A 26,944-nucleotide genomic window follows, 5' to 3' on the forward strand; every position below is an offset into this window, starting at 1 on the left:
ATTACTTTTTAAAATCTTACTGTTATTGTTAAGGCGAACAAGGAACTTTTTCATTGCAAAGCATTCATTAAAACAAAACTTGAGGAGTCAAACTTTGTATTACAGGGACCGAAGATGTGCAGTTTGAATAATAATCTTGAAATTCAGACGTACAAAGATTTTACACACTCATTTTTAACAGTAAATCCACAACCAAAAAAGTTGAATCTTTTGAAAGACATGTCAAAGGTGTGAATCTGAAATTCACTTTTAAAGACATTCACAATGAAATGCACTGTGTAAGTCCAGCATGTTGTCAGCTAAGAAATCAGCAAAAATGAACTATCTCATTACTGGCCATATAGATGAGAAAGGAAAATAAACTCATGTTTACAATGTGGATGTGAAAGAACAGTTTCTAGGTTCAGCTTCAATATTTATGTTAATGAATAATTGATATGTTCATATTGTCTAACAGCTATCTAGACGGATAAAGCTATGTATGCATCTATACATACTTATGCGTTCATACGCATCAGTATAAAACATTGATATTATGTTTTTTCTAGACCAAATTCTAAAAAATGAGTTAAACAGTGAATCTCATAATTGTAGTAGGTCCCACCGAGATTTGAACTCGGATTGCTGGATTCAGAGTGCTAACCATTACACCATGGAACCCTCTCACACAAGAGTGACGTTTCCATTGAGACAAAAGAGAGCGCATCAGTGATGGCCTTCTCTTATATTGATAAAAAGATATCTCATTTGAATGGTCATAGTGGATAGAGCTTTAATGTGATTTGATTCTTTTCAGCTATATTCTCTATAAAAGTGTTAAATATTCAAATGTTTATCTGAATATAAAAGTTATATCACAATGTTCATCTTTGCCTGTAGCATAATAAAACAGTCTACATTTCCAGACTACTGAAGCAATGTCTCTGTCTCCTGCATGGGTGGCTCCATAGAGCAATGGTTGGCAATTTGGACTTTGCATCCAATGATCCGATTTGAAACCTTGGAGGGACTTTTTTTATTACTCTTGAGCTTTTCCATTTCTTCATCTTTGTTCATTGATAGCTCAAATCCAACACCAGTAGGTTGAAAGAGTCAATTATTGAATGCTTTCAAAATGTCCATCAGCTTGAACAAGTTACATCAATACAAACTTTAAAATACTTTGACATCAAATTTCTTCACAAAGTAGTTAGCCATTATAAAATCATATTCTGATTTTCTCAAACGCATTTCAGATGGGTGATTCACAGCATCACTTTTTTAAGCTTTCCCGCTATTGATAAGGCGAAAATAGCACATTTTGAATGAGAAGTTTTCTTCAATCAAACATAGAGGAACCCAAATGATGATCTCATTCAGCTAATAAAAATGTTGTTTTATATTAGTATGGAAATCGTGAAAAGAAAATGTTTTTCATGCTGATTTACAACAGTTGATCTCCAATCGTAAAATATAAGCTTTTGGTCGGAGGCATCACAGGTACTGATCAAATTCTAATTTTTGAACATTGTTCACAAATCATATGATATGCTTTATATACATAAACTGTATTGTTGGATCAATACTGAGTAAAAAGTGACTATCTCAATTTCAGGACATATAAAAGAGAAAGAAGTAGAAACTCATGTTTCAAATGCTGAGAGGCAACAACTGTTCATGATTTTCACCTCCACTAATTATATTTATTTGTATAATCTATATGTTTATATTTTCCTATAAATATACAGAGACATATAGCTATATATACAGAGATACATATGTACAGGTACAGGTTGATTTTTACATGTTTATAAGTAAATGTGATGTTGTTCCAAATAAAACTTCTAAGAACTGAATGGAAAAGAAAATTGTAAAGTTCAGATAAGTCCCACTGAAATTTGTACTCAGATCCCTGTTTTCAGAGTCCAGAGTGCTAACCATGACACCATCCACCCTCCCGTACCAGGGTGAGCTTTCCATTTTGACAGAAGAGATTTGCCTCAGGGGGCAACTTATCTTTCATTGAAAAATATTATCTCACATAAAAACCACTGTTCAACAGAGTTATAACGTTATTTGAGTCTTTTGGGCAACATCCTTCCCCAACATAGTTCAATATGCAAAAGTTTACCAGAATAGGAAAGCAATCCAATACAGTTTCTCTTTGACAGTAGAATATTAAAAACTTTGACATTTCCACATTCCTGCAGCAGTTTATGCTCCTTTCACATGGGAGGTTCCATGGTGTAATGGTTAGCACTTTGGACTTTGAATCCAATGATCCGAGTTCAAATCTCGGTGGGACCATTTTATGACTCTTGACCAAATCATTTTCTTTCAAGTGTATTCATTAATATCACATATCTAATACCGGTAGGGTGAACAATTAATTTATTGATTATACTCTAAAAGTTTATTAGATGTGAGCAAATAATAGAAATTTTACAATACCTGGAAACTAAATGGCTCAAAATAATGAGAGATTTTACAAACTCACTCTGGTTTCTCAAACTCATCACAGGGGCCTGATGCAAGACATTACTTTTTAAAATCTTACTGTTATTGTTAAGGCGAACAAGGAACTTTTTCATTGCAAAGCATTCATTAAAACAAAACTTGAGGAGTCAAACTTTGTATTACGGGGACCGAAGATGTGCAGTTTGAATAATAATCTTGAAATTCAGACGTACAAAGATTTTACACACTGATTTTCAACAGTAAATCCACAACCAAAAAAGTTGAATCTTTTGAAAGACATGTCAAAGGTGTGAATCTGAAATTCACTTTTAAAGACATTCACAATGAAATGCACTGTGTAAGTCCAGCATGTTGTCAGCTAAGAAATCAGCAAAAATGAACTATCTCATTACTGGCCATATAGATGAGAAAGGAAAATAAACTCATGTTTACAATGTGGATGTGAAAGAACAGTTTCTAGGTTCAGCTTCAATATTTATGTTAATGAATAATTGATATGTTCATATTGTCTAACAGCTATCTAGACGGATAAAGCTATGTATGCATCTATACATACTTATGCGTTCATACGCATCAGTATAAAACATTGATATTATGTTTTTTCTAGACCAAATTCTAAAAAATGAGTTAAACAGTGAATCTCATAATTGTAGTAGGTCCCACCGAGATTTGAACTCGGATCGCTGGATTCAGAGTCCAGAGTGCTAACCATTACACCATGGAACCCTCTCACACAAGAGTGACGTTTCCATTGAGACAAAAGAGAGCGCATCAGTGATGGCCTTCTCTTATATTGATAAAAAGATATCTCATTTGAATGGTCATAGTGGATAGAGCTTTAATGTGATTTGATTCTTTTCAGCTATATTCTCTATAAAAGTGTTAAATATTCAAATGTTTATCTGAATATAAAAGTTATATCACAATGTTCATCTTTGCCTGTAGCATAATAAAACAGTCTACATTTCCAGACTACTGAAGCAATGTCTCTGTCTCCTGCATGGGTGGCTCCATAGAGCAATGGTTGGCAATTTGGACTTTGCATCCAATGATCCGATTTGAAACCTTGGAGGGACTTTTTTTATTACTCTTGAGCTTTTCCATTTCTTCATCTTTGTTCATTGATAGCTCAAATCCAACACCAGTAGGTTGAAAGAGTCAATTATTGAATGCTTTCAAAATGTCCATCAGCTTGAACAAGTTACATCAATACAAACTTTAAAATACTTTGACATCAAATTTCTTCACAAAGTAGTTAGCCATTATAAAATCATATTCTGATTTTCTCAAACGCATTTCAGATGGGTGATTCACAGCATCACTTTTTTAAGCTTTCCCGCTATTGATAAGGCGAAAATAGCACATTTTGAATGAGAAGTTTTCTTCAATCAAACATAGAGGAACCCAAATGATGATCTCATTCAGCTAGTAAAAATGTTGTTTTATATTAGTATGGAAATCGTGAAAAGAAAATGTTTTTCATGCTGATTTACAACAGTTGATCTCCAATCGTAAAATATAAGCTTTTGGTCGGAGGCATCACAGGTACTGATCAAATTCTAATTTTTGAACATTGTTCACAAATCATATGATATGCTTTATATACATAAACTGTATTGTTGGATCAATACTGAGTAAAAAGTGACTATCTCAATTTCAGGACATATAAAAGAGAAAGAAGTAGAAACTCATGTTTCAAATGCTGAGAGGCAACAACTGTTCATGATTTTCACCTCCACTAATTATATTTATTTTTATAATCTATATGTTTATATTTTCCTATAAATATACAGAGACATATAGCTATATATACAGAGATACATATGTACAGGTTGATTTTTACATGTTTATAAGTAAATGTGATGTTGTTCCAAATAAAACTTCTAAGAACTGAATGGAAAAGAAAATTGTAAAGTTCAGATAAGTCCCACTGAAATTTGTACTCAGATCCCTGTTTTCAGAGTCCAGAGTGCTAACCATGACACCATCCACCCTCCCGTACCAGGGTGAGCTTTCCATTTTGACAGAAGAGATTTGCCTCAGGGGGCAACTTATCTTTCATTGAAAAATATTATCTCACATAAAAACCACTGTTCAACAGAGTTATAACGTTATTTGAGTCTTTTGGGCAACATCCTTCCCCAACATAGTTCAATATGCAAAAGTTTACCAGAATAGGAACGCAATCCAATACAGTTTCTCTTTGACAGTAGAATATTAAAAACTTTGACATTTCCACATTCCTGCAGCAGTTTATGCTCCTTTCACATGGGAGGTTCCATGGTGTAATGGTTAGCACTTTGGACTTTGAATCCAATGATCCGAGTTCAAATCTCGGTGGGACCATTTTATGACTCTTGACCAAATCATTTTCTTTCAAGTGTATTCATTAATATCACATATCTAATACCGGTAGGGTGAACAATTAATTTATTGATTATACTCTAAAAGTTTATTAGATGTGAGCAAATAATAGAAATTTTACAATACCTGGAAACTAAATGGCTCAAAATAATGAGAGATTTTACAAACTCACTCTGGTTTCTCAAACTCATCACAGGGGCCTGATGCAAGACATTACTTTTTAAAATCTTACTGTTATTGTTAAGGCGAACAAGGAACTTTTTCATTGCAAAGCATTCATTAAAACAAAACTTGAGGAGTCAAACTTTGTATTACGGGGACCGAAGATGTGCAGTTTGAATAATAATCTTGAAATTCAGACGTACAAAGATTTTACACACTGATTTTCAACAGTAAATCCACAACCAAAAAAGTTGAATCTTTTGAAAGACATGTCAAAGGTGTGAATCTGAAATTCACTTTTAAAGACATTCACAATGAAATGCACTGTGTAAGTCCAGCATGTTGTCAGCTAAGAAATCAGCAAAAATGAACTATCTCATTACTGGCCATATAGATGAGAAAGGAAAATAAACTCATGTTTACAATGTGGATGTGAAAGAACAGTTTCTAGGTTCAGCTTCAATATTTATGTTAATGAATAATTGATATGTTCATATTGTCTAACAGCTATCTAGACGGATAAAGCTATGTATGCATCTATACATACTTATGCGTTCATACGCATCAGTATAAAACATTGATATTATGTTTTTTCTAGACCAAATTCTAAAAAATGAGTTAAACAGTGAATCTCATAATTGTAGTAGGTCCCACCGAGATTTGAACTCGGATCGCTGGATTCAGAGTCCAGAGTGCTAACCATTACACCATGGAACCCTCTCACACAAGAGTGACGTTTCCATTGAGACAAAAGAGAGCGCATCAGTGATGGCCTTCTCTTATATTGATAAAAAGATATCTCATTTGAATGGTCATAGTGGATAGAGCTTTAATGTGATTTGATTCTTTTCAGCTATATTCTCTATAAAAGTGTTAAATATTCAAATGTTTATCTGAATATAAAAGTTATATCACAATGTTCATCTTTGCCTGTAGCATAATAAAACAGTCTACATTTCCAGACTACTGAAGCAATGTCTCTGTCTCCTGCATGGGTGGCTCCATAGAGCAATGGTTGGCAATTTGGACTTTGCATCCAATGATCCGATTTGAAACCTTGGAGGGACTTTTTTTATTACTCTTGAGCTTTTCCATTTCTTCATCTTTGTTCATTGATAGCTCAAATCCAACACCAGTAGGTTGAAAGAGTCAATTATTGAATGCTTTCAAAATGTCCATCAGCTTGAACAAGTTACATCAATACAAACTTTAAAATACTTTGACATCAAATTTCTTCACAAAGTAGTTAGCCATTATAAAATCATATTCTGATTTTCTCAAACGCATTTCAGATGGGTGATTCACAGCATCACTTTTTTAAGCTTTCCCGCTATTGATAAGGCGAAAATAGCACATTTTGAATGAGAAGTTTTCTTCAATCAAACATAGAGGAACCCAAATGATGATCTCATTCAGCTAGTAAAAATGTTGTTTTATATTAGTATGGAAATCGTGAAAAGAAAATGTTTTTCATGCTGATTTACAACAGTTGATCTCCAATCGTAAAATATAAGCTTTTGGTCGGAGGCATCACAGGTACTGATCAAATTCTAATTTTTGAACATTGTTCACAAATCATATGATATGCTTTATATACATAAACTGTATTGTTGGATCAATACTGAGTAAAAAGTGACTATCTCAATTTCAGGACATATAAAAGAGAAAGAAGTAGAAACTCATGTTTCAAATGCTGAGAGGCAACAACTGTTCATGATTTTCACCTCCACTAATTATATTTATTGTTATAATCTATATGTTTATATTTTCCTATAAATATACAGAGACATATAGCTATATATACAGAGATACATATGTACAGGTTGATTTTTACATGTTTATAAGTAAATGTGATGTTGTTCCAAATAAAACTTCTAAGAACTGAATGGAAAAGAAAATTGTAAAGTTCAGATAAGTCCCACTGAAATTTGTACTCAGATCCCTGTTTTCAGAGTCCAGAGTGCTAACCATGACACCATCCACCCTCCCGTACCAGGGTGAGCTTTCCATTTTGACAGAAGAGATTTGCCTCAGGGGGCAACTTATCTTTCATTGAAAAATATTATCTCACATAAAAACCACTGTTCAACAGAGTTATAACGTTATTTGAGTCTTTTGGGCAACATCCTTCCCCAACATAGTTCAATATGCAAAAGTTTACCAGAATAGGAACGCAATCCAATACAGTTTCTCTTTGACAGTAGAATATTAAAAACTTTGACATTTCCACATTCCTGCAGCAGTTTATGCTCCTTTCACATGGGAGGTTCCATGGTGTAATGGTTAGCACTTTGGACTTTGAATCCAATGATCCGAGTTCAAATCTCGGTGGGACCATTTTATGACTCTTGACCAAATCATTTTCTTTCAAGTGTATTCATTAATATCACATATCTAATACCGGTAGGGTGAACAATTAATTTATTGATTATACTCTAAAAGTTTATTAGATGTGAGCAAATAATAGAAATTTTACAATACCTGGAAACTAAATGGCTCAAAATAATGAGAGATTTTACAAACTCACTCTGGTTTCTCAAACTCATCACAGGGGCCTGATGCAAGACATTACTTTTTAAAATCTTACTGTTATTGTTAAGGCGAACAAGGAACTTTTTCATTGCAAAGCATTCATTAAAACAAAACTTGAGGAGTCAAACTTTGTATTACGGGGACCGAAGATGTGCAGTTTGAATAATAATCTTGAAATTCAGACGTACAAAGATTTTACACACTGATTTTCAACAGTAAATCCACAACCAAAAAAGTTGAATCTTTTGAAAGACATGTCAAAGGTGTGAATCTGAAATTCACTTTTAAAGACATTCACAATGAAATGCACTGTGTAAGTCCAGCATGTTGTCAGCTAAGAAATCAGCAAAAATGAACTATCTCATTACTGGCCATATAGATGAGAAAGGAAAATAAACTCATGTTTACAATGTGGATGTGAAAGAACAGTTTCTAGGTTCAGCTTCAATATTTATGTTAATGAATAATTGATATGTTCATATTGTCTAACAGCTATCTAGACGGATAAAGCTATGTATGCATCTATACATACTTATGCGTTCATACGCATCAGTATAAAACATTGATATTATGTTTTTTCTAGACCAAATTCTAAAAAATGAGTTAAACAGTGAATCTCATAATTGTAGTAGGTCCCACCGAGATTTGAACTCGGATCGCTGGATTCAGAGTCCAGAGTGCTAACCATTACACCATGGAACCCTCTCACACAAGAGTGACGTTTCCATTGAGACAAAAGAGAGCGCATCAGTGATGGCCTTCTCTTATATTGATAAAAAGATATCTCATTTGAATGGTCATAGTGGATAGAGCTTTAATGTGATTTGATTCTTTTCAGCTATATTCTCTATAAAAGTGTTAAATATTCAAATGTTTATCTGAATATAAAAGTTATATCACAATGTTCATCTTTGCCTGTAGCATAATAAAACAGTCTACATTTCCAGACTACTGAAGCAATGTCTCTGTCTCCTGCATGGGTGGCTCCATAGAGCAATGGTTGGCAATTTGGACTTTGCATCCAATGATCCGATTTGAAACCTTGGAGGGACTTTTTTTATTACTCTTGAGCTTTTCCATTTCTTCATCTTTGTTCATTGATAGCTCAAATCCAACACCAGTAGGTTGAAAGAGTCAATTATTGAATGCTTTCAAAATGTCCATCAGCTTGAACAAGTTACATCAATACAAACTTTAAAATACTTTGACATCAAATTTCTTCACAAAGTAGTTAGCCATTATAAAATCATATTCTGATTTTCTCAAACGCATTTCAGATGGGTGATTCACAGCATCACTTTTTTAAGCTTTCCCGCTATTGATAAGGCGAAAATAGCACATTTTGAATGAGAAGTTTTCTTCAATCAAACATAGAGGAACCCAAATGATGATCTCATTCAGCTAGTAAAAATGTTGTTTTATATTAGTATGGAAATCGTGAAAAGAAAATGTTTTTCATGCTGATTTACAACAGTTGATCTCCAATCGTAAAATATAAGCTTTTGGTCGGAGGCATCACAGGTACTGATCAAATTCTAATTTTTGAACATTGTTCACAAATCATATGATATGCTTTATATACATAAACTGTATTGTTGGATCAATACTGAGTAAAAAGTGACTATCTCAATTTCAGGACATATAAAAGAGAAAGAAGTAGAAACTCATGTTTCAAATGCTGAGAGGCAACAACTGTTCATGATTTTCACCTCCACTAATTATATTTATTGTTATAATCTATATGTTTATATTTTCCTATAAATATACAGAGACATATAGCTATATATACAGAGATACATATGTACAGGTTGATTTTTACATGTTTATAAGTAAATGTGATGTTGTTCCAAATAAAACTTCTAAGAACTGAATGGAAAAGAAAATTGTAAAGTTCAGATAAGTCCCACTGAAATTTGTACTCAGATCCCTGTTTTCAGAGTCCAGAGTGCTAACCATGACACCATCCACCCTCCCGTACCAGGGTGAGCTTTCCATTTTGACAGAAGAGATTTGCCTCAGGGGGCAACTTATCTTTCATTGAAAAATATTATCTCACATAAAAACCACTGTTCAACAGAGTTATAACGTTATTTGAGTCTTTTGGGCAACATCCTTCCCCAACATAGTTCAATATGCAAAAGTTTACCAGAATAGGAAAGCAATCCAATACAGTTTCTCTTTGACAGTAGAATATTAAAAACTTTGACATTTCCACATTCCTGCAGCAGTTTATGCTCCTTTCACATGGGAGGTTCCATGGTGTAATGGTTAGCACTTTGGACTTTGAATCCAATGATCCGAGTTCAAATCTCGGTGGGACCATTTTATGACTCTTGACCAAATCATTTTCTTTCAAGTGTATTCATTAATATCACATATCTAATACCGGTAGGGTGAACAATTAATTTATTGATTATACTCTAAAAGTTTATTAGATGTGAGCAAATAATAGAAATTTTACAATACCTGGAAACTAAATGGCTCAAAATAATGAGAGATTTTACAAACTCACTCTGGTTTCTCAAACTCATCACAGGGGCCTGATGCAAGACATTACTTTTTAAAATCTTACTGTTATTGTTAAGGCGAACAAGGAACTTTTTCATTGCAAAGCATTCATTAAAACAAAACTTGAGGAGTCAAACTTTGTATTACAGGGACCGAAGATGTGCAGTTTGAATAATAATCTTGAAATTCAGACGTACAAAGATTTTACACACTGATTTTTAACAGTAAATCCACAACCAAAAAAGTTGAATCTTTTGAAAGACATGTCAAAGGTGTGAATCTGAAATTCACTTTTAAAGACATTCACAATGAAATGCACTGTGTAAGTCCAGCATGTTGTCAGCTAAGAAATCAGCAAAAATGAACTATCTCATTACTGGCCATATAGATGAGAAAGGAAAATAAACTCATGTTTACAATGTGGATGTGAAAGAACAGTTTCTAGGTTCAGCTTCAATATTTATGTTAATGAATAATTGATATGTTCATATTGTCTAACAGCTATCTAGACGGATAAAGCTATGTATGCATCTATACATACTTATGCGTTCATACGCATCAGTATAAAACATTGATATTATGTTTTTTCTAGACCAAATTCTAAAAAATGAGTTAAACAGTGAATCTCATAATTGTAGTAGGTCCCACCGAGATTTGAACTCGGATTGCTGGATTCAGAGTCCAGAGTGCTAACCATTACACCATGGAACCCTCTCACACAAGAGTGACGTTTCCATTGAGACAAAAGAGAGCGCATCAGTGATGGCCTTCTCTTATATTGATAAAAAGATATCTCATTTGAATGGTCATAGTGGATAGAGCTTTAATGTGATTTGATTCTTTTCAGCTATATTCTCTATAAAAGTGTTAAATATTCAAATGTTTATCTGAATATAAAAGTTATATCACAATGTTCATCTTTGCCTGTAGCATAATAAAACAGTCTACATTTCCAGACTACTGAAGCAATGTCTCTGTCTCCTGCATGGGTGGCTCCATAGAGCAATGGTTGGCAATTTGGACTTTGCATCCAATGATCCAATTTGAAACCTTGGAGGGACTTTTTTTATTACTCTTGAGCTTTTCCATTTCTTCATCTTTGTTCATTGATAGCTCAAATCCAACACCAGTAGGTTGAAAGAGTCAATTATTGAATGCTTTCAAAATGTCCATCAGCTTGAACAAGTTACATCAATACAAACTTTAAAATACTTTGACATCAAATTTCTTCACAAAGTAGTTAGCCATTATAAAATCTTATTCTGATTTTCTCAAACGCATTTCAGATGGGTGATTCACAGCATCACTTTTTTAAGCTTTCCCGCTATTGATAAGGCGAAAATAGCACATTTTGAATGAGAAGTTTTCTTCAATCAAACATAGAGGAACCCAAATGATGATCTCATTCAGCTAGTAAAAATGTTGTTTTATATTAGTATGGAAATCGTGAAAAGAAAATGTTTTTCATGCTGATTTACAACAGTTGATCTCCAATCGTAAAATATAAGCTTTTGGTCGGAGGCATCACAGGTACTGATCAAATTCTAATTTTTGAACATTGTTCACAAATCATATGATATGCTTTATATACATAAACTGTATTGTTGGATCAATACTGAGTAAAAAGTGACTATCTCAATTTCAGGACATATAAAAGAGAAAGAAGTAGAAACTCATGTTTCAAATGCTGAGAGGCAACAACTGTTCATGATTTTCACCTCCACTAATTATATTTATTTTTATAATCTATATGTTTATATTTTCCTATAAATATACAGAGACATATAGCTATATATACAGAGATACATATGTACAGGTTGATTTTTACATGTTTATAAGTAAATGTGATGTTGTTCCAAATAAAACTTCTAAGAACTGAATGGAAAAGAAAATTGTAAAGTTCAGATAAGTCCCACTGAAATTTGTACTCAGATCCCTGTTTTCAGAGTCCAGAGTGCTAACCATGACACCATCCACCCTCCCGTACCAGGGTGAGCTTTCCATTTTGACAGAAGAGATTTGCCTCAGGGGGCAACTTATCTTTCATTGAAAAATATTATCTCACATAAAAACCACTGTTCAACAGAGTTATAACGTTATTTGAGTCTTTTGGGCAACATCCTTCCCCAACATAGTTCAATATGCAAAAGTTTACCAGAATAGGAAAGCAATCCAATACAGTTTCTCTTTGACAGTAGAATATTAAAAACTTTGACATTTCCACATTCCTGCAGCAGTTTATGCTCCTTTCACATGGGAGGTTCCATGGTGTAATGGTTAGCACTTTGGACTTTGAATCCAATGATCCGAGTTCAAATCTCGGTGGGACCATTTTATGACTCTTGACCAAATCATTTTCTTTCAAGTGTATTCATTAATATCACATATCTAATACCGGTAGGGTGAACAATTAATTTATTGATTATACTCTAAAAGTTTATTAGATGTGAGCAAATAATAGAAATTTTACAATACCTGGAAACTAAATGGCTCAAAATAATGAGAGATTTTACAAACTCACTCTGGTTTCTCAAACTCATCACAGGGGCCTGATGCAAGACATTACTTTTTAAAATCTTACTGTTATTGTTAAGGCGAACAAGGAACTTTTTCATTGCAAAGCATTCATTAAAACAAAACTTGAGGAGTCAAACTTTGTATTACGGGGACCGAAGATGTGCAGTTTGAATAATAATCTTGAAATTCAGACGTACAAAGATTTTACACACTGATTTTCAACAGTAAATCCACAACCAAAAAAGTTGAATCTTTTGAAAGACATGTCAAAGGTGTGAATCTGAAATTCACTTTTAAAGACATTCACAATGAAATGCACTGTGTAAGTCCAGCATGTTGTCAGCTAAGAAATCAGCAAAAATGAACTATCTCATTACTGGCCATATAGATGAGAAAGGAAAATAAACTCATGTTTACAATGTGGATGTGAAAGAACAGTTTCTAGGTTCAGCTTCAATATTTATGTTAATGAATAATTGATATGTTCATATTGTCTAACAGCTATCTAGACGGATAAAGCTATGTATGCATCTATACATACTTATGCGTTCATACGCATCAGTATAAAACATTGATATTATGTTTTTTCTAGACCAAATTCTAAAAAATGAGTTAAACAGTGAATCTCATAATTGTAGTAGGTCCCACCGAGATATGAACTCGGATCGCTGGATTCAGAGTCCAGAGTGCTAACCATTACACCATGGAACCCTCTCACACAAGAGTGACGTTTCCATTGAGACAAAAGAGAGCGCATCAGTGATGGCCTTCTCTTATATTGATAAAAAGATATCTCATTTGAATGGTCATAGTGGATAGAGCTTTAATGTGATTTGATTCTTTTCAGCTATATTCTCTATAAAAGTGTTAAATATTCAAATGTTTATCTGAATATAAAAGTTATATCACAATGTTCATCTTTGCCTGTAGCATAATAAAACAGTCTACATTTCCAGACTACTGAAGCAATGTCTCTGTCTCCTGCATGGGTGGCTCCATAGAGCAATGGTTGGCAATTTGGACTTTGCATCCAATGATCCGATTTGAAACCTTGGAGGGACTTTTTTTATTACTCTTGAGCTTTTCCATTTCTTCATCTTTGTTCATTGATAGCTCAAATCCAACACCAGTAGGTTGAAAGAGTCAATTATTGAATGCTTTCAAAATGTCCATCAGCTTGAACAAGTTACATCAATACAAACTTTAAAATACTTTGACATCAAATTTCTTCACAAAGTAGTTAGCCATTATAAAATCATATTCTGATTTTCTCAAACGCATTTCAGATGGGTGATTCACAGCATCACTTTTTTAAGCTTTCCCGCTATTGATAAGGCGAAAATAGCACATTTTGAATGAGAAGTTTTCTTCAATCAAACATAGAGGAACCCAAATGATGATCTCATTCAGCTAGTAAAAATGTTGTTTTATATTAGTATGGAAATCGTGAAAAGAAAATGTTTTTCATGCTGATTTACAACAGTTGATCTCCAATCGTAAAATATAAGCTTTTGGTCGGAGGCATCACAGGTACTGATCAAATTCTAATTTTTGAACATTGTTCACAAATCATATGATATGCTTTATATACATAAACTGTATTGTTGGATCAATACTGAGTAAAAAGTGACTATCTCAATTTCAGGACATATAAAAGAGAAAGAAGTAGAAACTCATGTTTCAAATGCTGAGAGGCAACAACTGTTCATGATTTTCACCTCCACTAATTATATTTATTTGTATAATCTATATGTTTATATTTTCCTATAAATATACAGAGACATATAGCTATATATACAGAGATACATATGTACAGGTACAGGTTGATTTTTACATGTTTATAAGTAAATGTGATGTTGTTCCAAATAAAACTTCTAAGAACTGAATGGAAAAGAAAATTGTAAAGTTCAGATAAGTCCCACTGAAATTTGTACTCAGATCCCTGTTTTCAGAGTCCAGAGTGCTAACCATGACACCATCCACCCTCCCGTACCAGGGTGAGCTTTCCATTTTGACAGAAGAGATTTGCCTCAGGGGGCAACTTATCTTTCATTGAAAAATATTATCTCACATAAAAACCACTGTTCAACAGAGTTATAACGTTATTTGAGTCTTTTGGGCAACATCCTTCCCCAACATAGTTCAATATGCAAAAGTTTACCAGAATAGGAAAGCAATCCAATACAGTTTCTCTTTGACAGTAGAATATTAAAAACTTTGACATTTCCACATTCCTGCAGCAGTTTATGCTCCTTTCACATGGGAGGTTCCATGGTGTAATGGTTAGCACTTTGGACTTTGAATCCAATGATCCGAGTTCAAATCTCGGTGGGACCATTTTATGACTCTTGACCAAATCATTTTCTTTCAAGTGTATTCATTAATATCACATATCTAATACCGGTAGGGTGAACAATTAATTTATTGATTATACTCTAAAAGTTTATTAGATGTGAGCAAATAATAGAAATTTTACAATACCTGGAAACTAAATGGCTCAAAATAATGAGAGATTTTACAAACTCACTCTGGTTTCTCAAACTCATCACAGGGGCCTGATGCAAGACATTACTTTTTAAAATCTTACTGTTATTGTTAAGGCGAACAAGGAACTTTTTCATTGCAAAGCATTCATTAAAACAAAACTTGAGGAGTCAAACTTTGTATTACGGGGACCGAAGATGTGCAGTTTGAATAATAATCTTGAAATTCAGACGTACAAAGATTTTACACACTGATTTTCAACAGTAAATCCACAACCAAAAAAGTTGAATCTTTTGAAAGACATGTCAAAGGTGTGAATCTGAAATTCACTTTTAAAGACATTCACAATGAAATGCACTGTGTAAGTCCAGCATGTTGTCAGCTAAGAAATCAGCAAAAATGAACTATCTCATTACTGGCCATATAGATGAGAAAGGAAAATAAACTCATGTTTACAATGTGGATGTGAAAGAACAGTTTCTAGGTTCAGCTTCAATATTTATGTTAATGAATAATTGATATGTTCATATTGTCTAACAGCTATCTAGACGGATAAAGCTATGTATGCATCTATACATACTTATGCGTTCATACGCATCAGTATAAAACATTGATATTATGTTTTTTCTAGACCAAATTCTAAAAAATGAGTTAAACAGTGAATCTCATAATTGTAGTAGGTCCCACCGAGATTTGAACTCGGATCGCTGGATTCAGAGTCCAGAGTGCTAACCATTACACCATGGAACCCTCTCACACAAGAGTGACGTTTCCATTGAGACAAAAGAGAGCGCATCAGTGATGGCCTTCTCTTATATTGATAAAAAGATATCTCATTTGAATGGTCATAGTGGATAGAGCTTTAATGTGATTTGATTCTTTTCAGCTATATTCTCTATAAAAGTGTTAAATATTCAAATGTTTATCTGAATATAAAAGTTATATCACAATGTTCATCTTTGCCTGTAGCATAATAAAACAGTCTACATTTCCAGACTACTGAAGCAATGTCTCTGTCTCCTGCATGGGTGGCTCCATAGAGCAATGGTTGGCAATTTGGACTTTGCATCCAATGATCCGATTTGAAACCTTGGAGGGACTTTTTTTATTACTCTTGAGCTTTTCCATTTCTTCATCTTTGTTCATTGATAGCTCAAATCCAACACCAGTAGGTTGAAAGAGTCAATTATTGAATGCTTTCAAAATGTCCATCAGCTTGAACAAGTTACATCAATACAAACTTTAAAATACTTTGACATCAAATTTCTTCACAAAGTAGTTAGCCATTATAAAATCATATTCTGATTTTCTCAAACGCATTTCAGATGGGTGATTCACAGCATCACTTTTTTAAGCTTTCCCGCTATTGATAAGGCGAAAATAGCACATTTTGAATGAGAAGTTTTCTTCAATCAAACATAGAGGAACCCAAATGATGATCTCATTCAGCTAGTAAAAATGTTGTTTTATATTAGTATGGAAATCGTGAAAAGAAAATGTTTTTCATGCTGATTTACAACAGTTGATCTCCAATCGTAAAATATAAGCTTTTGGTCGGAGGCATCACAGGTACTGATCAAATTCTAATTTTTGAACATTGTTCACAAATCATATGATATGCTTTATATACATAAACTGTATTGTTGGATCAATACTGAGTAAAAAGTGACTATCTCAATTTCAGGACATATAAAAGAGAAAGAAGTAGAAACTCATGTTTCAAATGCTGAGAGGCAACAACTGTTCATGATTTTCACCTCCACTAATTATATTTATTTTTATAATCTATATGTTTATATTTTCCTATAAATATACAGAGACATATAGCTATATATACAGAGATACATATGTACAGGTTGATTTTTACATGTTTATAAGTAAATGTGATGTTGTTCCAAATAAAACTTCTAAGAACTGAATGGAAAAGAAAATTGTAAAGTTCAGATAAGTCCCACTGAAATTTGTACTCAGATCCCTGTTTTCAGAGTCCAGAGTGCTAACCATGACACCATCCACCCTCCCGTACCAGGGTGAGCTTTCCATTTTGACAGAAGAGATTTGCCTCAGGGGGCAACTTATCTTTCATTGAAAAATATTATCTCACATAAAAACCACTGTTCAACAGAGTTATAACGTTATTTGAGTCTTTTGGGCAACATCCTTCCCCAACATAGTTCAATATGCAAAAGTTTACCAGAATAGGAAAGCAATCCAATACAGTTTCTCTTTGACAGTAGAATATTAAAAACTTTGACATTTCCACATTCCTGCAGCAGTTTATGCTCCTTTCACATGGGAGGTTCCATGGTGTAATGGTTAGCACTTTGGACTTTGAATCCAATGATCCGAGTTCAAATCTCGGTGGGACCATTTTATGACTCTTGACCAAATCATTTTCTTTCAAGTGTATTCATTAATATCACATATCTAATACCGGTAGGGTGAACAATTAATTTATTGATTATACTCTAAAAGTTTATTAGATGTGAGCAAATAATAGAAATTTTACAATACCTGGAAACTAAATGGCTCAAAATAATGAGAGATTTTACAAACTCACTCTGGTTTCTCAAACTCATCACAGGGGCCTGATGCAAGACATTACTTTTTAAAATCTTACTGTTATTGTTAAGGCGAACAAGGAACTTTTTCATTGCAAAGCATTCATTAAAACAAAACTTGAGGAGTCAAACTTTGTATTACGGGGACCGAAGATGTGCAGTTTGAATAATAATCTTGAAATTCAGACGTACAAAGATTTTACACACTGATTTTCAACAGTAAATCCACAACCAAAAAAGTTGAATCTTTTGAAAGACATGTCAAAGGTGTGAATCTGAAATTCACTTTTAAAGACATTCACAATGAAATGCACTGTGTAAGTCCAGCATGTTGTCAGCTAAGAAATCAGCAAAAATGAACTATCTCATTACTGGCCATATAGATGAGAAAGGAAAATAAACTCATGTTTACAATGTGGATGTGAAAGAACAGTTTCTAGGTTCAGCTTCAATATTTATGTTAATGAATAATTGATATGTTCATATTGTCTAACAGCTATCTAGACGGATAAAGCTATGTATGCATCTATACATACTTATGCGTTCATACGCATCAGTATAAAACATTGATATTATGTTTTTTCTAGACCAAATTCTAAAAAATGAGTTAAACAGTGAATCTCATAATTGTAGTAGGTCCCACCGAGATTTGAACTCGGATCGCTGGATTCAGAGTCCAGAGTGCTAACCATTACACCATGGAACCCTCTCACACAAGAGTGACGTTTCCATTGAGACAAAAGAGAGCGCATCAGTGATGGCCTTCTCTTATATTGATAAAAAGATATCTCATTTGAATGGTCATAGTGGATAGAGCTTTAATGTGATTTGATTCTTTTCAGCTATATTCTCTATAAAAGTGTTAAATATTCAAATGTTTATCTGAATATAAAAGTTATATCACAATGTTCATCTTTGCCTGTAGCATAATAAAACAGTCTACATTTCCAGACTACTGAAGCAATGTCTCTGTCTCCTGCATGGGTGGCTCCATAGAGCAATGGTTGGCAATTTGGACTTTGCATCCAATGATCCGATTTGAAACCTTGGAGGGACTTTTTTTATTACTCTTGAGCTTTTCCATTTCTTCATCTTTGTTCATTGATAGCTCAAATCCAACACCAGTAGGTTGAAAGAGTCAATTATTGAATGCTTTCAAAATGTCCATCAGCTTGAACAAGTTACATCAATACAAACTTTAAAATACTTTGACATCAAATTTCTTCACAAAGTAGTTAGCCATTATAAAATCATATTCTGATTTTCTCAAACGCATTTCAGATGGGTGATTCACAGCATCACTTTTTTAAGCTTTCCCGCTATTGATAAGGCGAAAATAGCACATTTTGAATGAGAAGTTTTCTTCAATCAAACATAGAGGAACCCAAATGATGATCTCATTCAGCTAGTAAAAATGTTGTTTTATATTAGTATGGAAATCGTGAAAAGAAAATGTTTTTCATGCTGATTTACAACAGTTGATCTCCAATCGTAAAATATAAGCTTTTGGTCGGAGGCATCACAGGTACTGATCAAATTCTAATTTTTGAACATTGTTCACAAATCATATGATATGCTTTATATACATAAACTGTATTGTTGGATCAATACTGAGTAAAAAGTGACTATCTCAATTTCAGGACATATAAAAGAGAAAGAAGTAGAAACTCATGTTTCAAATGCTGAGAGGCAACAACTGTTCATGATTTTCACCTCCACTAATTATATTTATTTTTATAATCTATATGTTTATATTTTCCTATAAATATACAGAGACATATAGCTATATATACAGAGATACATATGTACAGGTTGATTTTTACATGTTTATAAGTAAATGTGATGTTGTTCCAAATAAAACTTCTAAGAACTGAATGGAAAAGAAAATTGTAAAGTTCAGATAAGTCCCACTGAAATTTGTACTCAGATCCCTGTTTTCAGAGTCCAGAGTGCTAACCATGACACCATCCACCCTCCCGTACCAGGGTGAGCTTTCCATTTTGACAGAAGAGATTTGCCTCAGGGGGCAACTTATCTTTCATTGAAAAATATTATCTCACATAAAAACCACTGTTCAACAGAGTTATAACGTTATTTGAGTCTTTTGGGCAACATCCTTCCCCAACATAGTTCAATATGCAAAAGTTTACCAGAATAGGAAAGCAATCCAATACAGTTTCTCTTTGACAGTAGAATATTAAAAACTTTGACATTTCCACATTCCTGCAGCAGTTTATGCTCCTTTCACATGGGAGGTTCCATGGTGTAATGGTTAGCACTTTGGACTTTGAATCCAATGATCCGAGTTCAAATCTCGGTGGGACCATTTTATGACTCTTGACCAAATCATTTTCTTTCAAGTGTATTCATTAATATCACATATCTAATACCGGTAGGGTGAACAATTAATTTATTGATTATACTCTAAAAGTTTATTAGATGTGAGCAAATAATAGAAATTTTACAATACCTGGAAACTAAATGGCTCAAAATAATGAGAGATTTTACAAACTCACTCTGGTTTCTCAAACTCATCACAGGGGCCTGATGCAAGACATTACTTTTTAAAATCTTACTGTTATTGTTAAGGCGAACAAGGAACTTTTTCATTGCAAAGCATTCATTAAAACAAAACTTGAGGAGTCAAACTTTGTATTACAGGGACCGAAGATGTGCAGTTTGAATAAGAATCTTGAAATTCAGACGTACAAAGATTTTACACACTGATTTTTAACAGTAAATCCACAACCAAAAAAGTTGAATCTTTTGAAAGACATGTCAAAGGTGTGAATCTGAAATTCACTTTTAAAGACATTCACAATGAAATGCACTGTGTAAGTCCAGCATGTTGTCAGCTAAGAAATCAGCAAAAATGAACTATCTCATTACTGGCCATATAGATGAGAAAGGAAAATAAACTCATGTTTACAATGTGGATGTGAAAGAACAGTTTCTAGGTTCAGCTTCAATATTTATGTTAATGAATAATTGATATGTTCATATTGTCTAACAGCTATCTAGACGGATAAAGCTATGTATGCATCTATACATACTTATGCGTTCATACGCATCAGTATAAAACATTGATATTATGTTTTTTCTAGACCAAATTCTAAAAAATGAGTTAAACAGTGAATCTCATAATTGTAGTAGGTCCCACCGAGATTTGAACTCGGATTGCTGGATTCAGAGTCCAGAGTGCTAACCATTACACCATGGAACCCTCTCACACAAGAGTGACGTTTCCATTGAGACAAAAGAGAGCGCATCAGTGATGGCCTTCTCTTATATTGATAAAAAGATATCTCATTTGAATGGTCATAGTGGATAGAGCTTTAATGTGATTTGATTCTTTTCAGCTATATTCTCTATAAAAGTGTTAAATATTCAAATGTTTATCTGAATATAAAAGTTATATCACAATGTTCATCTTTGCCTGTAGCATAATAAAACAGTCTACATTTCCAGACTACTGAAGCAATGTCTCTGTCTCCTGCATGGGTGGCTCCATAGAGCAATGGTTGGCAATTTGGACTTTGCATCCAATGATCCGATTTGAAACCTTGGAGGGACTTTTTTTATTACTCTTGAGCTTTTCCATTTCTTCATCTTTGTTCATTGATAGCTCAAATCCAACACCAGTAGGTTGAAAGAGTCAATTATTGAATGCTTTCAAAATGTCCATCAGCTTGAACAAGTTACATCAATACAAACTTTAAAATACTTTGACATCAAATTTCTTCACAAAGTAGTTAGCCATTATAAAATCATATTCTGATTTTCTCAAACGCATTTCAGATGGGTGATTCACAGCATCACTTTTTTAAGCTTTCCCGCTATTGATAAGGCGAAAATAGCACATTTTGAATGAGAAGTTTTCTTCAATCAAACATAGAGGAACCCAAATGATGATCTCATTCAGCTAGTAAAAATGTTGTTTTATATTAGTATGGAAATCGTGAAAAGAAAATGTTTTTCATGCTGATTTACAACAGTTGATCTCCAATCGTAAAATATAAGCTTTTGGTCGGAGGCATCACAGGTACTGATCAAATTCTAATTTTTGAACATTGTTCACAAATCATATGATATGCTTTATATACATAAACTGTATTGTTGGATCAATACTGAGTAAAAAGTGACTATCTCAATTTCAGGACATATAAAAGAGAAAGAAGTAGAAACTCATGTTTCAAATGCTGAGAGGCAACAACTGTTCATGATTTTCACCTCCACTAATTATATTTATTTGTATAATCTATATGTTTATATTTTCCTATAAATATACAGAGACATATAGCTATATATACAGAGATACATATGTACAGGTACAGGTTGATTTTTACATGTTTATAAGTAAATGTGATGTTGTTCCAAATAAAACTTCTAAGAACTGAATGGAAAAGAAAATTGTAAAGTTCAGATAAGTCCCACTGAAATTTGAACTCAGATCCCTGTTTTCAGAGTCCAGAGTGCTAACCATGACACCATCCACCCTCCCGTACCAGGGTGAGCTTTCCATTTTGACAGAAGAGATTTGCCTCAGGGGGCAACTTATCTTTCATTGAAAAATATTATCTCACATAAAAACCACTGTTCAACAGAGTTATAACGTTATTTGAGTCTTTTGGGCAACATCCTTCCCCAACATAGTTCAATATGCAAAAGTTTACCAGAATAGGAAAGCAATCCAATACAGTTTCTCTTTGACAGTAGAATATTAAAAACTTTGACATTTCCACATTCCTGCAGCAGTTTATGCTCCTTTCACATGGGAGGTTCCATGGTGTAATGGTTAGCACTTTGGACTTTGAATCCAATGATCCGAGTTCAAATCTCGGTGGGACCATTTTATGACTCTTGACCAAATCATTTTCTTTCAAGTGTATTCATTAATATCACATATCTAATACCGGTAGGGTGAACAATTAATTTATTGATTATACTCTAAAAGTTTATTAGATGTGAGCAAATAATAGAAATTTTACAATACCTGGAAACTAAATGGCTCAAAATAATGAGAGATTTTACAAACTCACTCTGGTTTCTCAAACTCATCACAGGGGCCTGATGCAAGACATTACTTTTTAAAATCTTACTGTTATTGTTAAGGCGAACAAGGAACTTTTTCATTGCAAAGCATTCATTAAAACAAAACTTGAGGAGTCAAACTTTGTATTACGGGGACCGAAGATGTGCAGTTTGAATAATAATCTTGAAATTCAGACGTACAAAGATTTTACACACTGATTTTCAACAGTAAATCCACAACCAAAAAAGTTGAATCTTTTGAAAGACATGTCAAAGGTGTGAATCTGAAATTCACTTTTAAAGACATTCACAATGAAATGCACTGTGTAAGTCCAGCATGTTGTCAGCTAAGAAATCAGCAAAAATGAACTATCTCATTACTGGCCATATAGATGAGAAAGGAAAATAAACTCATGTTTACAATGTGGATGTGAAAGAACAGTTTCTAGGTTCAGCTTCAATATTTATGTTAATGAATAATTGATATGTTCATATTGTCTAACAGCTATCTAGACGGATAAAGCTATGTATGCATCTATACATACTTATGCGTTCATACGCATCAGTATAAAACATTGATATTATGTTTTTTCTAGACCAAATTCTAAAAAATGAGTTAAACAGTGAATCTCATAATTGTAGTAGGTCCCACCGAGATTTGAACTCGGATCGCTGGATTCAGAGTCCAGAGTGCTAACCATTACACCATGGAACCCTCTCACACAAGAGTGACGTTTCCATTGAGACAAAAGAGAGCGCATCAGTGATGGCCTTCTCTTATATTGATAAAAAGATATCTCATTTGAATGGTCATAGTGGATAGAGCTTTAATGTGATTTGATTCTTTTCAGCTATATTCTCTATAAAAGTGTTAAATATTCAAATGTTTATCTGAATATAAAAGTTATATCACAATGTTCATCTTTGCCTGTAGCATAATAAAACAGTCTACATTTCCAGACTACTGAAGCAATGTCTCTGTCTCCTGCATGGGTGGCTCCATAGAGCAATGGTTGGCAATTTGGACTTTGCATCCAATGATCCGATTTGAAACCTTGGAGGGACTTTTTTTATTACTCTTGAGCTTTTCCATTTCTTCATCTTTGTTCATTGATAGCTCAAATCCAACACCAGTAGGTTGAAAGAGTCAATTATTGAATGCTTTCAAAATGTCCATCAGCTTGAACAAGTTACATCAATACAAACTTTAAAATACTTTGACATCAAATTTCTTCACAAAGTAGTTAGCCATTATAAAATCATATTCTGATTTTCTCAAACGCATTTCAGATGGGTGATTCACAGCATCACTTTTTTAAGCTTTCCCGCTATTGATAAGGCGAAAATAGCACATTTTGAATGAGAAGTTTTCTTCAATCAAACATAGAGGAACCCAAATGATGATCTCATTCAGCTAGTAAAAATGTTGTTTTATATTAGTATGGAAACGTGAAAAGAAAATGTTTTTCATGCTGATTTACAACAGTTGATCTCCAATCGTAAAATATAAGCTTTTGGTCGGAGGCATCACAGGTACTGATCAAATTCTCATTTTTGAACTTTATTCACAAATCATATGATATGCTTTGTATACATCAACTGTATTGTTGGATCAATACTGAGTAAAAAGTGACTATCTCAATTTCAGGACATATAAAAGAGAAAGAAGTAGAAACTCATGTTTCAAATGCTGAGAGGCAACAACTGTTCATGATTTTCACCTCCACTAATTATATTTATTGTTATAATCTATATGTTTATATTTTCCTATAAATATACAGAGACATATAGCTATATATACAGAGATACATATGTACAGGTTGATTTTTACATGTTTATAAGTAAATGTGATGTTGTTCCAAATAAAACTTCTAAGAACTGAATGGAAAAGAAAATTGTAAAGTTCAGATAAGTCCCACTGAAATTTGTACTCAGATCCCTGTTTTCAGAGTCCAGAGTGCTAACCATGACACCATCCACCCTCCCGTACCAGGGTGAGCTTTCCATTTTGACAGAAGAGATTTGCCTCAGGGGGCAACTTATCTTTCATTGAAAAATATTATCTCACATAAAAACCACTGTTCAACAGAGTTATAACGTTATTTGAGTCTTTTGGGCAACATCCTTCCCCAACATAGTTCAATATGCAAAAGTTTACCAGAATAGGAAAGCAATCCAATACAGTTTCTCTTTGACAGTAGAATATTAAAAACTTTGACATTTCCACATTCCTGCAGCAGTTTATGCTCCTTTCACATGGGAGGTTCCATGGTGTAATGGTTAGCACTTTGGACTTTGAATCCAATGATCCGAGTTCAAATCTCGGTGGGACCATTTTATGACTCTTGACCAAATCATTTTCTTTCAAGTGTATTCATTAATATCACATATCTAATACCGGTAGGGTGAACAATTAATTTATTGATTATACTCTAAAAGTTTATTAGATGTGAGCAAATAATAGAAATTTTACAATACCTGGAAACTAAATGGCTCAAAATAATGAGAGATTTTACAAACTCACTCTGGTTTCTCAAACTCATCACAGGGGCCTGATGCAAGACATTACTTTTTAAAATCTTACTGTTATTGTTAAGGCGAACAAGGAACTTTTTCATTGCAAAGCATTCATTAAAACAAAACTTGAGGAGTCAAACTTTGTATTACGGGGACCGAAGATGTGCAGTTTGAATAATAATCTTGAAATTCAGACGTACAAAGATTTTACACACTGATTTTCAACAGTAAATCCACAACCAAAAAAGTTGAATCTTTTGAAAGACATGTCAAAGGTGTGAATCTGAAATTCACTTTTAAAGACATTCACAATGAAATGCACTGTGTAAGTCCAGCATGTTGTCAGCTAAGAAATCAGCAAAAATGAACTATCTCATTACTGGCCATATAGATGAGAAAGGAAAATAAACTCATGTTTACAATGTGGATGTGAAAGAACAGTTTCTAGGTTCAGCTTCAATATTTATGTTAATGAATAATTGATATGTTCATATTGTCTAACAGCTATCTAGACGGATAAAGCTATGTATGCATCTATACATACTTATGCGTTCATACGCATCAGTATAAAACATTGATATTATGTTTTTTCTAGACCAAATTCTAAAAAATGAGTTAAACAGTGAATCTCATAATTGTAGTAGGTCCCACCGAGATTTGAACTCGGATCGCTGGATTCAGAGTCCAGAGTGCTAACCATTACACCATGGAACCCTCTCACACAAGAGTGACGTTTCCATTGAGACAAAAGAGAGCGCATCAGTGATGGCCTTCTCTTATATTGATAAAAAGATATCTCATTTGAATGGTCATAGTGGATAGAGCTTTAATGTGATTTGATTCTTTTCAGCTATATTCTCTATAAAAGTGTTAAATATTCAAATGTTTATCTGAATATAAAAGTTATATCACAATGTTCATCTTTGCCTGTAGCATAATAAAACAGTCTACATTTCCAGACTACTGAAGCAATGTCTCTGTCTCCTGCATGGGTGGCTCCATAGAGCAATGGTTGGCAATTTGGACTTTGCATCCAATGATCCGATTTGAAACCTTGGAGGGACTTTTTTTATTACTCTTGAGCTTTTCCATTTCTTCATCTTTGTTCATTGATAGCTCAAATCCAACACCAGTAGGTTGAAAGAGTCAATTATTGAATGCTTTCAAAATGTCCATCAGCTTGAACAAGTTACATCAATACAAACTTTAAAATACTTTGACATCAAATTTCTTCACAAAGTAGTTAGCCATTATAAAATCATATTCTGATTTTCTCAAACGCATTTCAGATGGGTGATTCACAGCATCACTTTTTTAAGCTTTCCCGCTATTGATAAGGCGAAAATAGCACATTTTGAATGAGAAGTTTTCTTCAATCAAACATAGAGGAACCCAAATGATGATCTCATTCAGCTAGTAAAAATGTTGTTTTATATTAGTATGGAAATCGTGAAAAGAAAATGTTTTTCATGCTGATTTACAACAGTTGATCTCCAATCGTAAAATATAAGCTTTTGGTCGGAGGCATCACAGGTACTGATCAAATTCTAATTTTTGAACATTGTTCACAAATCATATGATATGCTTTATATACATAAACTGTATTGTTGGATCAATACTGAGTAAAAAGTGACTATCTCAATTTCAGGACATATAAAAGAGAAAGAAGTAGAAACTCATGTTTCAAATGCTGAGAGGCAACAACTGTTCATGATTTTCACCTCCACTAATTATATTTATTTTTATAATCTATATGTTTATATTTTCCTATAAATATACAGAGACATATAGCTATATATACAGAGATACAT

General features: G+C 33.4%; 19 non-coding genes across 19 annotated transcripts; 10 read left to right on the forward strand and 9 right to left on the reverse strand.

The window, feature by feature from the left end:
• The first annotated feature begins 2,214 nt into the window (after positions 1-2,214).
• On the forward strand, positions 2,215-2,286 carry TRNAQ-UUG (transfer RNA glutamine (anticodon UUG)). The gene has a single exon. It is a non-coding gene; the product is annotated as a tRNA-Gln (tRNA).
• Positions 2,287-3,111: 825 nt separating this feature from the next.
• Positions 3,112-3,183, reverse strand: TRNAQ-CUG (transfer RNA glutamine (anticodon CUG)). Its single transcript has one exon. It is a non-coding gene; the product is annotated as a tRNA-Gln (tRNA).
• A 1,548-nt stretch (positions 3,184-4,731) lies between these two features.
• Positions 4,732-4,803, forward strand: TRNAQ-UUG (transfer RNA glutamine (anticodon UUG)). The gene has a single exon. It is a non-coding gene; the product is annotated as a tRNA-Gln (tRNA).
• Positions 4,804-5,628: 825 nt separating this feature from the next.
• On the reverse strand, positions 5,629-5,700 carry TRNAQ-CUG (transfer RNA glutamine (anticodon CUG)). Its single transcript has one exon. It is a non-coding gene; the product is annotated as a tRNA-Gln (tRNA).
• Positions 5,701-7,248: 1,548 nt separating this feature from the next.
• Positions 7,249-7,320, forward strand: TRNAQ-UUG (transfer RNA glutamine (anticodon UUG)). The gene has a single exon. It is a non-coding gene; the product is annotated as a tRNA-Gln (tRNA).
• An 825-nt stretch (positions 7,321-8,145) lies between these two features.
• On the reverse strand, positions 8,146-8,217 carry TRNAQ-CUG (transfer RNA glutamine (anticodon CUG)). The gene has a single exon. It is a non-coding gene; the product is annotated as a tRNA-Gln (tRNA).
• Positions 8,218-9,765: 1,548 nt separating this feature from the next.
• Positions 9,766-9,837, forward strand: TRNAQ-UUG (transfer RNA glutamine (anticodon UUG)). The gene has a single exon. It is a non-coding gene; the product is annotated as a tRNA-Gln (tRNA).
• An 825-nt stretch (positions 9,838-10,662) lies between these two features.
• TRNAQ-CUG (transfer RNA glutamine (anticodon CUG)) lies at positions 10,663-10,734 on the reverse strand. The gene has a single exon. It is a non-coding gene; the product is annotated as a tRNA-Gln (tRNA).
• A 1,548-nt stretch (positions 10,735-12,282) lies between these two features.
• TRNAQ-UUG (transfer RNA glutamine (anticodon UUG)) lies at positions 12,283-12,354 on the forward strand. The gene has a single exon. It is a non-coding gene; the product is annotated as a tRNA-Gln (tRNA).
• Positions 12,355-14,805: 2,451 nt separating this feature from the next.
• TRNAQ-UUG (transfer RNA glutamine (anticodon UUG)) lies at positions 14,806-14,877 on the forward strand. The gene has a single exon. It is a non-coding gene; the product is annotated as a tRNA-Gln (tRNA).
• An 825-nt stretch (positions 14,878-15,702) lies between these two features.
• TRNAQ-CUG (transfer RNA glutamine (anticodon CUG)) lies at positions 15,703-15,774 on the reverse strand. Its single transcript has one exon. It is a non-coding gene; the product is annotated as a tRNA-Gln (tRNA).
• Positions 15,775-17,322: 1,548 nt separating this feature from the next.
• On the forward strand, positions 17,323-17,394 carry TRNAQ-UUG (transfer RNA glutamine (anticodon UUG)). The gene has a single exon. It is a non-coding gene; the product is annotated as a tRNA-Gln (tRNA).
• An 825-nt stretch (positions 17,395-18,219) lies between these two features.
• Positions 18,220-18,291, reverse strand: TRNAQ-CUG (transfer RNA glutamine (anticodon CUG)). Its single transcript has one exon. It is a non-coding gene; the product is annotated as a tRNA-Gln (tRNA).
• A 1,548-nt stretch (positions 18,292-19,839) lies between these two features.
• TRNAQ-UUG (transfer RNA glutamine (anticodon UUG)) lies at positions 19,840-19,911 on the forward strand. Its single transcript has one exon. It is a non-coding gene; the product is annotated as a tRNA-Gln (tRNA).
• An 825-nt stretch (positions 19,912-20,736) lies between these two features.
• On the reverse strand, positions 20,737-20,808 carry TRNAQ-CUG (transfer RNA glutamine (anticodon CUG)). The gene has a single exon. It is a non-coding gene; the product is annotated as a tRNA-Gln (tRNA).
• Positions 20,809-22,362: 1,554 nt separating this feature from the next.
• Positions 22,363-22,434, forward strand: TRNAQ-UUG (transfer RNA glutamine (anticodon UUG)). Its single transcript has one exon. It is a non-coding gene; the product is annotated as a tRNA-Gln (tRNA).
• Positions 22,435-23,259: 825 nt separating this feature from the next.
• TRNAQ-CUG (transfer RNA glutamine (anticodon CUG)) lies at positions 23,260-23,331 on the reverse strand. Its single transcript has one exon. It is a non-coding gene; the product is annotated as a tRNA-Gln (tRNA).
• A 1,547-nt stretch (positions 23,332-24,878) lies between these two features.
• Positions 24,879-24,950, forward strand: TRNAQ-UUG (transfer RNA glutamine (anticodon UUG)). The gene has a single exon. It is a non-coding gene; the product is annotated as a tRNA-Gln (tRNA).
• Positions 24,951-25,775: 825 nt separating this feature from the next.
• Positions 25,776-25,847, reverse strand: TRNAQ-CUG (transfer RNA glutamine (anticodon CUG)). The gene has a single exon. It is a non-coding gene; the product is annotated as a tRNA-Gln (tRNA).
• Between the last annotated feature and the right edge of the window lie 1,097 nt (positions 25,848-26,944).

The sequence above is a fragment of the Triturus cristatus genome, chromosome 5_2, assembly GCF_964204655.1.
Source record: "Triturus cristatus chromosome 5_2, aTriCri1.1, whole genome shotgun sequence".
NCBI classification, from domain to species: Eukaryota; Metazoa; Chordata; class Amphibia; order Caudata; family Salamandridae; genus Triturus; species Triturus cristatus.